At 40.2% G+C, this 12,297-nt stretch overlaps 1 protein-coding gene across 1 annotated transcript in view; it reads left to right on the plus strand.

Annotated features, from left to right (window-relative positions):
* Positions 1-345: 345 nt before the first annotated feature.
* The window catches only part of JADE1 (jade family PHD finger 1), an 87,699-nt gene continuing 75,747 nt past the window's right edge, over positions 346-12,297 (plus strand). Inside the window, exon 1 of the mRNA XM_069012666.1 lies at positions 346-524. The gene's annotated coding sequence lies outside the window, so the exon portion shown is untranslated. The remainder of the gene's footprint in view (positions 525-12,297) is intronic.

The following is a 12,297-nucleotide window of genomic DNA, read 5'->3' on the forward strand; positions in this document are numbered from 1 at the left end:
AATGCAAGCAGAAGATACACACCAAGTGTATTGGGTTTGTGTGACAAAGCCCTAAAAAAGACCCGTGAAAAGCTCCTAGAAGCTTCCCCCACATCTGACAGCCAATGCCAGCCAAGATGGATCCACCGCTGGCTGAGGTTGAGCCCATCAGTGGTGGTGGTAGTGCCTCTGGGATAACAGATTTAAGGAAGAGAAAAAACCCTTGTGAAATAGCAGCTGCAGCTGGACAGAGGAGGAGGAATGTGTGAGAGGAACAACTCTGCAAACACCAAGGTCAGTGCAGAAGGAGGGGCAGGAGATGCTCCAAGTGCCAGAGCTGAAATGCCCCTGCAGCCCATGGTGAGGCAGCTGTGCCCTTTGGAGGTCAAGAGAGGAGAAGAGATCCCCCTGGAACCTGTGAAGGACTCCAGGCTGGAACAGGTGGATGCCTGAAAGGAGGCTGTGAACCCATAGGATGCTCATGCTGGAATAGGCTCCTGGCAGGACCTGCCCACCGGTGGAGAGAGGAGTCCAAGCTGGAGCAGGTTTGCTGGGGGACCCATGCTGGAGCAGCCTGTTCCTGAAGGACTGCAGCCTGTGGGAGGGACTCACACTGGAGTGAGGAGGGGAAGGGATCCTCTTGCTGAGGAGGAGGAGTGGCACAAACAAGCTGTGGTGAGCTGACTGCAGCTCCCATTCCCTGTTCTCCAGCCCTGTGCTACTGGGGGGAGTAGATGGAGAACTTCGGAGTGAAGTTGAAAAGGGGAAGAAAATTTGGGTTTATTTCTCATTATTCTACTCTGATTTTGATTGGTAGTGAACTAAGCTAATTTTCCCAAGTCAAGTCTGTTTTTTCCCCTGACAGTGATCTCTCCCTGCCCTTATCCCAACTCATAAGCCCTTCCTTATATTTTCTCTCCCCTGCCCAGCTGAGGAGGGAAGAGACAGAGTGGTTTTGGTGGACACCTGGTGTCCAGCTCAGGGTCAACTCTCCATGTTCAAGTCACGTGAAGAACAGCAAGATGAGAGAAAGTACTGACACAGTGTGGGACAGAGCTGGTTTGCTTAAGAACCACGGCAAAAGGGAAGTGATTTAGCTAGAACTCCATACCTCAAGTCCTTTGTGTATTAAAACGATTCCTTATCAAGAACTTCAAAAGCAAAAGGCATAGGGAGTCATATTTTTCAACTGTTTTAAGTGACTAGAGGTACAGTAGTGATGAATGGATGAATAACTGCATGTGGTTAACTGGTCTGAGTCATTTGAAGAGCTGGTTGAGGATAAAGAAGAGAGTTTTGAAAGAGTATACAAAATTCTGACTTTTCTTTCTCCTCCTCTTATTTGCAAAATAACTGTAGGCAACTGGTAAGAAGTCCCAGCTGAAAAGCTTGATTTAAGAGAGGATTTTTGAGCTGATTCCCTTCAGAATAGGAAGTTAACCAGAAAACTTTTAACTGCTCTTACAGGAGAGGGAAAGGCTGATGGTCAATTAATGTTTTTCTTCAGCAGTTGCTTGTATTAGCAAGAACAAAAACCACTCTTCTTCAGGGTAATGGAAAGTCAAAATGAATGCTCAACACTCCTGTAAGTGTCCCGTACCCTTTTTGCTTTCTGTCTTCTCTCCTAAGTAGTCTTCTGGCAAAAAAGACTGGACTTTGTCTAATAGTTTTATTTTTCTTTATCTTTTGGCAGAAAATGCCTTTGTTGAGGTGGTGTGTGTGTATGTGGGGTGGTGGTGTTCCATTTTATTTTCCCTGCCACCGTCCAAGTCTAGGAGGAACTGTTTCTGACTTTGGCCAAGAACTTCACAGCTGCTGCTCTTCTTCCTAGTGTACTCAAAATAAGTTGTGAAGACTTTTAATGTCATACAGTGAAAAAAGACCCCTAAATGCTAGAGAAAGTATCTGAACCTTCTCCCTTACCTATCAGTCTGAATGAAGGAGCTTGTTCTCCTTGTTGAAATTAATCTCAAAGCCCTAAAAAGGGGACAATTGAAAATCTCTTTGTTTAAATTCCTGACTTCCAAAGAAATACTTGAGTGTTTTATAAATAGGGTTTTGTTATGAAACAGATGAACTGTCCTTGTGAGCTGTTTCTGGCATTCTTGAGATTTTAATTCTAAATTGTGGCTTTCTTTTCTCTAGAGCTTGAAAAAGAAACAAAAAGGTATGTGGGTAAACCAGCAGCAGGTCTAGGATGGATCCATAGAGATTAGTAGGCCCAGAGTTAATGGTCTGCAGTTCTTGCAAATAAATAGTACTCCCAAATGTGGACCACATTTAAAAAGCACAATCTGATTTTATTAAATGCTGGAGCTCTGTGTGTAGCAGGAAAGGTTGTATTGTGCTGAGGGATTAGACTTTAGGACCCTCTTGGATTTGATGTTTTCAGAGCTACTCTTTTCAGAGCTTTCATTAGTGCTTTCCTTTTCTGATTGCTTCCGCAGCAGCAGGAACATGCCAGAGACTCTCTTGTTTTTGCTGGTTCAAGTGGTAACCTGATTCTGTCCTTACTCACCAAGGTGCTTTATTGTTGCAGTTCATGTGTTTTAATAAAAATCCCTTATAGTAAGCAATAAACTATCTAAGCTTCTGACTTATTTTCTTGTCAGTCCCTTCCTGGGCACAGGGAGGAGGTTGAGGAAGAAGGGTTTAAGTATACCTGCAGTCATGCAGCAGCAGCATATAAAATGCTGCCAGCTGCAACAGATGTGCCTTACACCTGCTAAGCCCTTGCTAGCAAGCTGGCCTGGCACCCTCTGGTTGTGTAGCAGGCAGGAGTGCACTTTGCTCACACTCTAATTTCAGTTCTAGACAATCTCAGTTTTTATGGAAGATGTTTATTAAGTGAAGGTCCTGATCAAACTGAGCATTCTGTCGTCTTTGCAGAGCAAAAGTCTCTGGTATCCAGACTTGTGACATGAAAGACAAAAAACTATTATCAGTGTAAAGGCTTCACATAATCTACATTTGGAAACTATGTGGATTCTATATGTATGCCTTCATACATCTGTACCTATGTGTGCAACTCTCTTTTCCCAGAAGAGAAAGGGGAGAATTGTTCTGCTCCGTAGCATTTTTTTCTTGTTAGGCTTCAAAGTGTTGGAAAATTAGTGGTAAAAGTCAAATAGGAGACACCACACTTCTGCATAAAACTGTAGAAGTAAACTGTCATCAGTAAATCACTTACTTGCTGCAAGGACAGAGGAAAATGGATGAGATCAAATATGAATAGATCTGGATAGAGAGAATAACATGGAAAGGTGGAGGGAAGCACTTGCATGCGAAACGATCCGACTGAACATCTTTGGATCATCTCATTTTTGAAGAAAACATCTGTCATGCAGTTTCACACTTACAGCATTTTCTTCTATCTTTCAAACTGTTCTTAATTCCTTACTGCAAAAGTGAAGTTTCTTATTAGATGGAGCAAATTTAATTAATGCTTGTCTTTTGTGAGAGCAGCCTGAGGTGTACTGCAAAAGCAGAGCAGACTCATCCGATTCAGCAGACCTACCGTGTGACCAGCTGCCAGAAGTTGGACTAGGGAGTCAAAGGGAAAGGCTTGTAATCAATTTAGAAAAGCATATAGCTGGGCAGGGAGAGAAGTGTTTCATTTTTAATTTTTACGTGGTGATTTGAAGGACGCAGAGATGATTCACGTGAAGGGAATTGATTTCCCCCCCCTCTTCTAAACCTAAGTGAGCTGAGTTTAAAACTGTTGAAGGGTTTTCTGTGAGATGTTCACGCAGCTCTGGTGGTGACAGTATCTTGGCTTCAGTTCTGAATTTTGTTCTAAATTTAGGATTCCTCTTTGCCTCTCTCTTGGAAATGTAGTTGTTCCCTTCCCTGCTTGGTATCAATAACAGTCTGCCTCCCTTTTAGCATTATTTCTGAACTCAATACTTGCACAGCATGTGAATTCTTTATATCTTCTGTGACTATCACCATGTTGTGGACATACATTATTTTTGCTTTCACAGAAGCAATTTACAATAGATGAATCGTTGCTGACAGTTTTGGGCAGCCAGAGAAAAGCTGTATCACAACAGTCTTAACTCTGCATCAAAGAAATGTTGTCCTTACTGCCTCCTACCCCATTTCCGAAACTCTTTTGAGTTATCCATGTTTCCTATATTTGCTTGCCCAAAAGTAAACAAAAATGAAGTGGAAACCTGTCAGGAGGTCATGTCTGAAGGACAGATTATTATAATTTTTTAATTTCTCTATTCATTGAATCTCTTATTAACACGTTGCTACAGATTCATATATAGCTGGATCAGCACCACCAGCATTCTTGTTGTGTGAAATGGCTTTTTTGCCATCAAAAATTATGAAGAGACAGCAGGCAGAAAGACAATAGATCAGCCAGAGTGTCTACAGATGTTTTTAATCTAATCCTGTTATTTATACAGTGTCATAGGTATGCATGTTGTTTTATAGATACATAAAACCAGGAGAGTTTCCTGTCCTGAGGGGCTTACAACATGCAAGACTGTAAATTAAATCCTGCAAGATTTCTGGTCATCCTTTTCAGTGTCCAGTGTATATAGCTTACAGCAAATGCAATATGGAACATCCCCATTTCTCACTAGCTGCATGTGTAAGGGCAAGAAACACGTGAGACAACCGGTAATGGATCTTCAGGGCCTCTCATAGAGAATTCCAATGTATGAGCAGAGTTAGGGTTTGCTTTTGTCCAGTTAGTTGCTGTGGAGGAGCTCAAAAACATGCCCAGAGGTTCTGTTTCAACTGTGTGTGTGTGTCTTCATGTGGAGCACTGCAGGGTGAATTTAAGAACTGTGGAGAAGAGAGACAACTGGATAATTTCCTTGCTAATGAAATGAGATGACCATTTCAGAAGGCTATTCATTAGCGGGTTCTAATGTCACAAAGTTATAAACCAATTACATACTTTTTACTAGTAATTTACAGCTACTGTTCTGGTAGAATCTGTACCTTCAGAACATGTCTGATGGAGATTTGTGCACTTTGCACTTCAGTCTTCCTTCTTTGTGCCATAAAATGTTGACTGGAAAATTTCACTGTGAAATTTATTCTTCCTTTAATACAAGTTCTATGTTAGGAGTGCAATCTGAGAAGCAATTTTACAGCCTCTACTACATGGTTAGGAAAATCTTGACTCCTGATAGATACGGATAATTTTTCCAGTCCTGAATTCTCACTCTAGGAATTGACCTCATTACCTTGTTTCAGACACAATTCCCATTTTTTCACACTGCTTGGGAGTGATTTATGCTCTTCAGAATGTCTCCATAAGATATTGCCCTTGAATTTTTTTCAGTTATTTTTTGATTTGTGGGGGTCATAAAAATAATCGCCTGATGTCTTTGACTATATAAATACCTCTCCTGCCCACCTTCAATTTTATTTTCCTTCTCCTATGATATTCCCCATTTTCAAGATTTGAAAACAACTGTAGGACAGAGGGAAATGGGAAAAAAATCTGGAAGTTGGAAACTTGGAAAAGAGTTAAGTGGGGGTTTTCCTTGCTATAAAATTATTGGGCAGAAGCCAGGTGCATGAGAGCTAGAGAAGAGGAATTGCAGAAGTTGTTTCTCTGTGTGTTGTAGTCTGGAGGAGGAAAAATGAGTGGAGCTAAAACAGGGCACGACTCCAGGGAGGGAGCCTTTTATGACAGCTTTCTGGGAGAGTGGAAACTAGGAGAAAAGATGGCCAGAAGAATGTGCATGAAACATGTTTGTTTTACTTAGCTCAGACTGCTTCTTAAAAAATTTAAGCTAAGTTAATTAGCACTTGCAAAATGCTGCTCCAAGTTGCTGAATTGCTTCCTGTCTTTGGGCTAGTTCATTTAGAATTAGCCAGTTCCAGGCTGATATTGCCAAGTTTCTAACCCTGACTGAGAAAAACCCTGAGTTAATGGGCTCATACCCATCTAAAACACCTCTGTGCCTCCCCTCCGAAACTCAGAGCACTTCCGATATTCACTTCCTCGTTTCACACTGCAACAGGAGCAGGCAGCAGGGATACTCGCAGATGTGGAATGGCTCCCACACAAACCCCAGCTGGTTAACCTGGCCTCCTTAAGGCTGGGGAAAACAAGGCTGTGAAGAGGACAGAAGACTGTAAAATCCTGGAAAAGGTGACGAAGGAGCGAGTAACCACACTTTCTCATAACCCAAGGACTGGAGGAGCCTCAAGCGATACTGAGGCAGTGGCAGGCTGGAAATGTACCAGGATGATAATCCTGGGGCACTTGTTGCCATGTGGAAGTACAAATGCTTTTAGGTAGGCTTGGGCTCAGAAGTGATGAGGCAAATGAAATCTCATGAGGGCGTTTTGAAGGCAAAAACGTCCTCTCTGGTGCAGAAAGTGCCTGAAAAACTGAGGTACATGTTGTAGTATCGCTTCGTGCTCGCCCTCCTCTGGTGCTCTTTATCCAGATATTTGCTACTAGCTGTTGTCACAGAGAGTCTGGCTCAGTGTGGCCATTCATATGGAACAGCAGGTCATAGGCAGTAAATATAATATGAAATAATCACTTTGGGACAGCACAGATTTGCTTTTGGGTTCTCTTACAGGGTGTAAACACTTTTGAATACAGTTGAATAGCAAAGTGGTTTTGCCTTTTAGAGCTTTCCTTCTTTTAAGCTGAAAGAGAGTAATTGCTAAAATCTAAGGCTATTCAGACAAAATTTCATTGCTGAAAAGAAGGTTATGCATGCAAATCTGCATGGTACACATGTTTGATTTGATGTCTAAGTAAGTTTCAAATATGTATCCAAATGTTAAGATGCTGGCAGAGATTCAACCAGGCTAATATCAAACTTCAGCTGTTGCTTCAACACACTGGATATGTATTTTGCCTAATTTATGTTTAGTTCTAACAGTGGCAAGCTGTGTTGCCCTAACTGTAGTTTCAGAAAAAGCTGTAGTGGGTTTTTTTTCCTTCTGTTGTTTTGTTGTTCCAGAAAACAGTGAAGTTACTGTGAAGGTTCTGGTCTCCTTAGAAAGTCGAATTTCTTTTTCTTTTAAAAATCTTTTTATTTCAAAAATCACTTTCTTAGGCTTTACATTTATAAGCTTTGAGCATAAAATAGGGCCATTCAGTATGTTTTCAACTCTGGACCTGATTCTTGTGTTGACATAACCAGTTTATTATATGCTGAAGTACTTGACTGTACCCATGTTGGTATTTTAAGATAGGTCTCAGAAAAAAAATATTTCTACAAATGTAAATCATGATGGTCACACCACATAACTTTAGTCACTTCATTTCAGGGTCTCCCTTTTGCTTTAAGCTAGTGGAGACAAAGACTCCTGTAAGGATCCTGTGAACCATCTCTGAGAGATTGAAGTAGGACTATCCTCTCAGAAGTCTCACCTTACTATCTGTGTATAAGCACTTCTGCAGGAATATCACAAAATCCTTTTTTCCTTTTAAAAATAAAATTCAAAATCCCAATGAGTAGGAAACTAGATGGTAATTGGACGCTTTTAGTGAAAATCTTAGTACTGTATAACTAAATTGTACACCATTGTAGCAGATTGCAGTTCTGCACCATAGTTCAGCTAACATTTGCATGAAGTGCACAGAATTGGAAATGTGTGTAAAGTAAGAGTTTCTTGTTTTTCTTAATGGGAGGAGAGGAGGAAAACATCCTAAAACGTTTCTTATCAGGTGCACTAATCTTAAATCGTCTGAATCTAAAATTAAAATCTGTCGTGGTTCTGGCCAGAGAGTACTAAGTTAGAGAATACCATTCCTGAAATGTGACAAAATCCTAATATGTAGGGAAGCAGGCCACTGGGAAGGAAGAGAGATTATGAAATACGCAGAACAAAATCTGAAGCCCTAGGAAATCAGAACAGTGAAAATCAGATGTCTCTGTGTTGTATAAATCTTTGCAGAATTGTTTCCATTTCTGGAACTGCAGAAAATGCCTTGACTGAAAACAACGATTAAGAACAATGTAGCCTCCGAAGGCATGTGGTTCACGTCCTACCACGGGAAAGCTTGGTATCAGTAGAGAAAAAAAAGTATTTCAATTGTATTTTGGAATAGGACATTCTGTTCTGTGATACAGTGCTGTGAAATCATGGTTTCATGATAATCTGGGCCGGTGTTTAGTCTGCACGCTGCTGAAGGCTCCTTTCTGTGTGAGAGAGAATTCAAAACAAACAGCTCTTGTAATTTTGTGTTTTTAAACAAAACAAGCAACACTTGCATTGTGGTTCATTGCTGTAAAGAAAGGAACAAGGTACAGAATGAATCCCTGGGAACCCAGAGTGATCAAAATGTCTGCCGTGTTAAATATTCACAGCTATGATCTTAATGCCCAAGCCATTAGCAGCCATGGGAATTTCAGGTAGATACTCCAGAGTAACATATGTTGTTTAGTTTAGTTGTTTGTCTGCCTTTAAATGGCAAAATTGAAGACCATGAAGGATTCCAAGAAACAGGAACACGTAAAACTGTTACATAGGACAAGTTGTGGGTCAGATCCATGTGTGTTCTGAGGTTGACCACTGGTGCTCTGAGGAATGGAGTGTAAAATCCAGCACATCTGTGAGAGTTGGATTTTTTGGGGGGCAGGGGAGCGGGAAAAAATGAAGTAATGAGAGAGAACCTCTGTGAAACGTGTGTCATTATATACATGTATCACAGTATGAAGGTGCTGTGGGCATGTCTTCACTTTAATAGGATTTAAGAGAGATTGGCATCAGGGCTTGTGGCAGGTAGACTTAGACTTCTTCCCTCCATATGTTTGCCAGGCACTTTTTAGAATCAGTAGAGATTGCAGGTATTTCCTGCAATTCAGTTGAAGTTTTTTACATTCTCTTCCTCATTGCACATAGGGTAATTCTGAGGTGCTTTCTACCTGCAATTGCTTATCATGGCACAAAGGAAATGTAATCTTAGTGTGCAGAAAAATAGAAGAAAAGATTTAATCAATTTACTGGGTAAATGCTGTCTTCCATTAGTTGAAACAATTATGAGAGCAATTAAATGCCCACGTGTCCATGGCCAGTGTAGAGTCTTGTCTGTCTTTCCGGTGCTTCCCTCTGGGATTCCAAAATTTATGCTGGGCTTTGTCAATTAATACCTTTCTAGTGAGCGTGACAATTAGAATTGTTATTTCAAGAGAGAATGTCTCATAGCTCTACACTGTTAATTCTCCTGTCCCAAATGATCTCCCAAAGGGAACATGAAGTTACAGGTGCACATCCATGACTGGAGAACAAACACTTAAGTACATTAACTGTAAAAAATGAAAGAAAGGCGTGAGAAATCCATAAGAGATGGCATTCAGGTTGCTTATTGAGGTAACTGTTTCCCAAAGTCTTCACAAAACCTTTGATATTATTCAGTATGTCTGCTAGCACAGACAGGCCTGCAAAATGAAGTGCTTGAAAGTTAAAAAGTGACCAGATGACCTTAAACTGTCATCAGTGTTTGTGCTCTTTTCACAGATTTTGATAAATTGTACTTCTGAACGTTGCCTACAAGTGTTGTGTGCTTTAGGTATACTACAGAGGAATGCTTCTCCTTGTCATATCTGGTAGGGTGGCTTTAATCCATAGCCTAATTCTAGGATAAACTTTCTCAAAAATGCACATAAAGAAATCTGAGGAAAATCCATGAAGAGTGGACTTCTTCTACAGCATGATTTTAGCTGTAATTAAGTAGTAAATCACAGGAAAACCTTTCTGGTGTTTGATGAAAGAAGTGATGTTTAGCAGACTGATTATTTTTGTGTGTTGCTATTTGCTAATAATACTATGTTAAATTTTCAGTTCAACAAAGCTGGATAAGAGACTGTGGTGCTAATTTGAATTGAGTGTTACTTGAATCATCAAAGCTGTTTTAAAACCAAATGAAGCTCAACAAATGGCTTAGTCTTGCTTGTATATGGAGCAGGGAGGAGCGAGAGAAAACCTATTCCCCTAACTGTGAATTCATTGTTGTTCTCTTGCACAACTGCACATCAGGATGGAAAGCTTTAATTCATTTGCTAAACTGTCCTCTCAGTTATGGGGGAAAATGAGCTGCATGCAATTCCCTAAAGCAGTATGTGGCATGAATTATTTACCCAAAGAATAACTCTGGTTCTGCAGTCTACACGCTGACAAAACTCCCAGTGCTGGATATTGCTGCTTACGGAATCACACTGCCTCTTGTGCAGCAACATGTGGTATTTTTCTCCAGCTCTACTGTTAAACTTAGTTATCAAACAAAACAATAAATAATTTCTTTGTGCCATGGTTTAGGAATGGTATTCCCCAATGTGGTGTTCCCACTGAAACACTCCAAACCCTGTGCTGCAGTACAGCAAGAACACAATCCCTGCTCTGAAACAGAACATCATGAGGAGCACTTATGGGAATATATAAGGGTTGGGTACCACAACCACATGAACAGACCAAACAACTTTGTGACCTGTGGCTCCAAAGCTAATACAACAAATGTTTAGATCAAATTTGTTTCCAACCTGCTCTGGTCAGACCTGTTGCTATCTCAGCCCTTTGAGCCCTGCATCGGGCACCAAATAAGGCTGTTGTGGTTTAGGAATGGTATTCTCCAATTTAGTACTCCTAACCACATGCCCCTCGCTCACTTCCTGTCTCTCTCCCCCTGAGGTGGGATGGAGAGGAGAGTGGGAGGCAGGAAAAGCAAAGGTCATTGGTTGAGATAAGAACAATTTACTGAAAACAGCAATGAAATAAGAAACAAGCAGTAACAGGAACAATTTTAATAACAAAGGGTACAAGATGGGTGAACGATTCACATATTAGTGCTCACCACAGCTCCTCTGGTTGCCAAAACTAGAACAGTTTTGTTGACAAGAAGATACTTTGGCTATTGTAGATTTTTATTTCCATTTTAGAAATATTTCACTTCTTTTTTATTTTTACCAACATTAGTAACAAAATAAGAGACCAAGGGAAAAATTACTGTGACTGCTGAATGTAGTTACAAGGGTTTTGCATACATGTTCCCACTCAGATCTCCTCAGATCTCAGACATCTGGCAGAAGATAACCTGAAGGGGCATCTCTGTCACCTTATGCACTCTATCATAATTGCCATGTGCTTAAATTATATGTGGGGTTTTCTTTTCATAAACTTTTATGTTATGATGCATGGATGGCTTTGAGAATGTTTTTCATAGGAGGAGTTTGTTCATGTCGAGTTGTCTTGCAGATGTGATGAATGCTGCCTGTGTCTTCAAAGCATAGATAAATGCTGAGGAAGAAGAAGAATTTAGATTAACTAAATCAGATGATTGGATCATCTACTCAGGTATGTAAGTTAATCGAACTGCCTTTATAAAAACTATGAAAGCAGTTCTCAATCATGTCACTCCACCAGAAGCAGAACAAACAGACCCTGGTTTCTTACAGGTTTGCCTGAGTAGCTGGAGTTTTTGGTGTCTGGGAAGATGTGAGATCCAGCTGATGCCTTTTGGAGATAGTATGATGTCAACACTGTTGCTGTGTGGGCATTTTTGCCTGTCTAGTAAGGCTGGAACAAAAGTTACAGCCTTTCTCTCTGCTGAGGTGTTGAGACTCTCCCTCCTTAGCATAACTACTGAATATCATAATGCTTGATGAAAATCACTGTTTTTGAGGAAATTAGTTTATTGATTCAGAAATTACTGGTGAGAGAGATAAGGATCATTTCTTTGGGAAGCCTTGTTATAAAAAGTTATAAGGTAGTGAAGATCAGAGATAATAATTTTTAGTGCAGTCTTACAAAAGAATTCTGGTTTTCTTCATTCCTTTATAAGATAGGGAAGTTCAGAATGATTAAGTCTGGTTTGGGCTTGGGTTTTGTTTTTTTTTTTGTTTTGGTTGTGGTTTTGGGTTTTTGAGGGGTTTATTGTTTGTTTTGTTTTGTTGTTGTTGTTGGTTTGTTTTTGGTTTTGATTTTGGTTGGTTGGTTGGGGTTTTTGTTTATTTTTGTTTACTTTGTTCTAGGTTTTGGGTCTGTTCTTTTTTTAAATTGTATATCACCTTTAAAATATATTGCTTTGCATGCACTGGAAGCTATAATATCCATCAGGATATGCTTGTCATGTGAAAAATTGTGTGCTTTCATTCTTTTCATAAGGTGAAGGAAAACGGCTTTTCTTTTTCTAAGTGTGACACAGGCATTTCTCCTTGCCTGCTTCTTCCTTGCCTGTCTTGAGCATTTTCCACTTTTTTTGTAAATACTCAAAGAGTTGTAATTGAACTGTGCTACTGAATCAGTCCCAAATCACAAAAAAACCCCCAACCCTCTTTAACTCCAACCCTTTCTAAATAGTTCCCAAAGCATGTAGCTCTGAATTAA

Source organism: Aphelocoma coerulescens, chromosome 4 (assembly GCF_041296385.1).
Source record: "Aphelocoma coerulescens isolate FSJ_1873_10779 chromosome 4, UR_Acoe_1.0, whole genome shotgun sequence".
In the NCBI taxonomy this organism is placed as follows: Eukaryota; Metazoa; Chordata; class Aves; order Passeriformes; family Corvidae; genus Aphelocoma; species Aphelocoma coerulescens.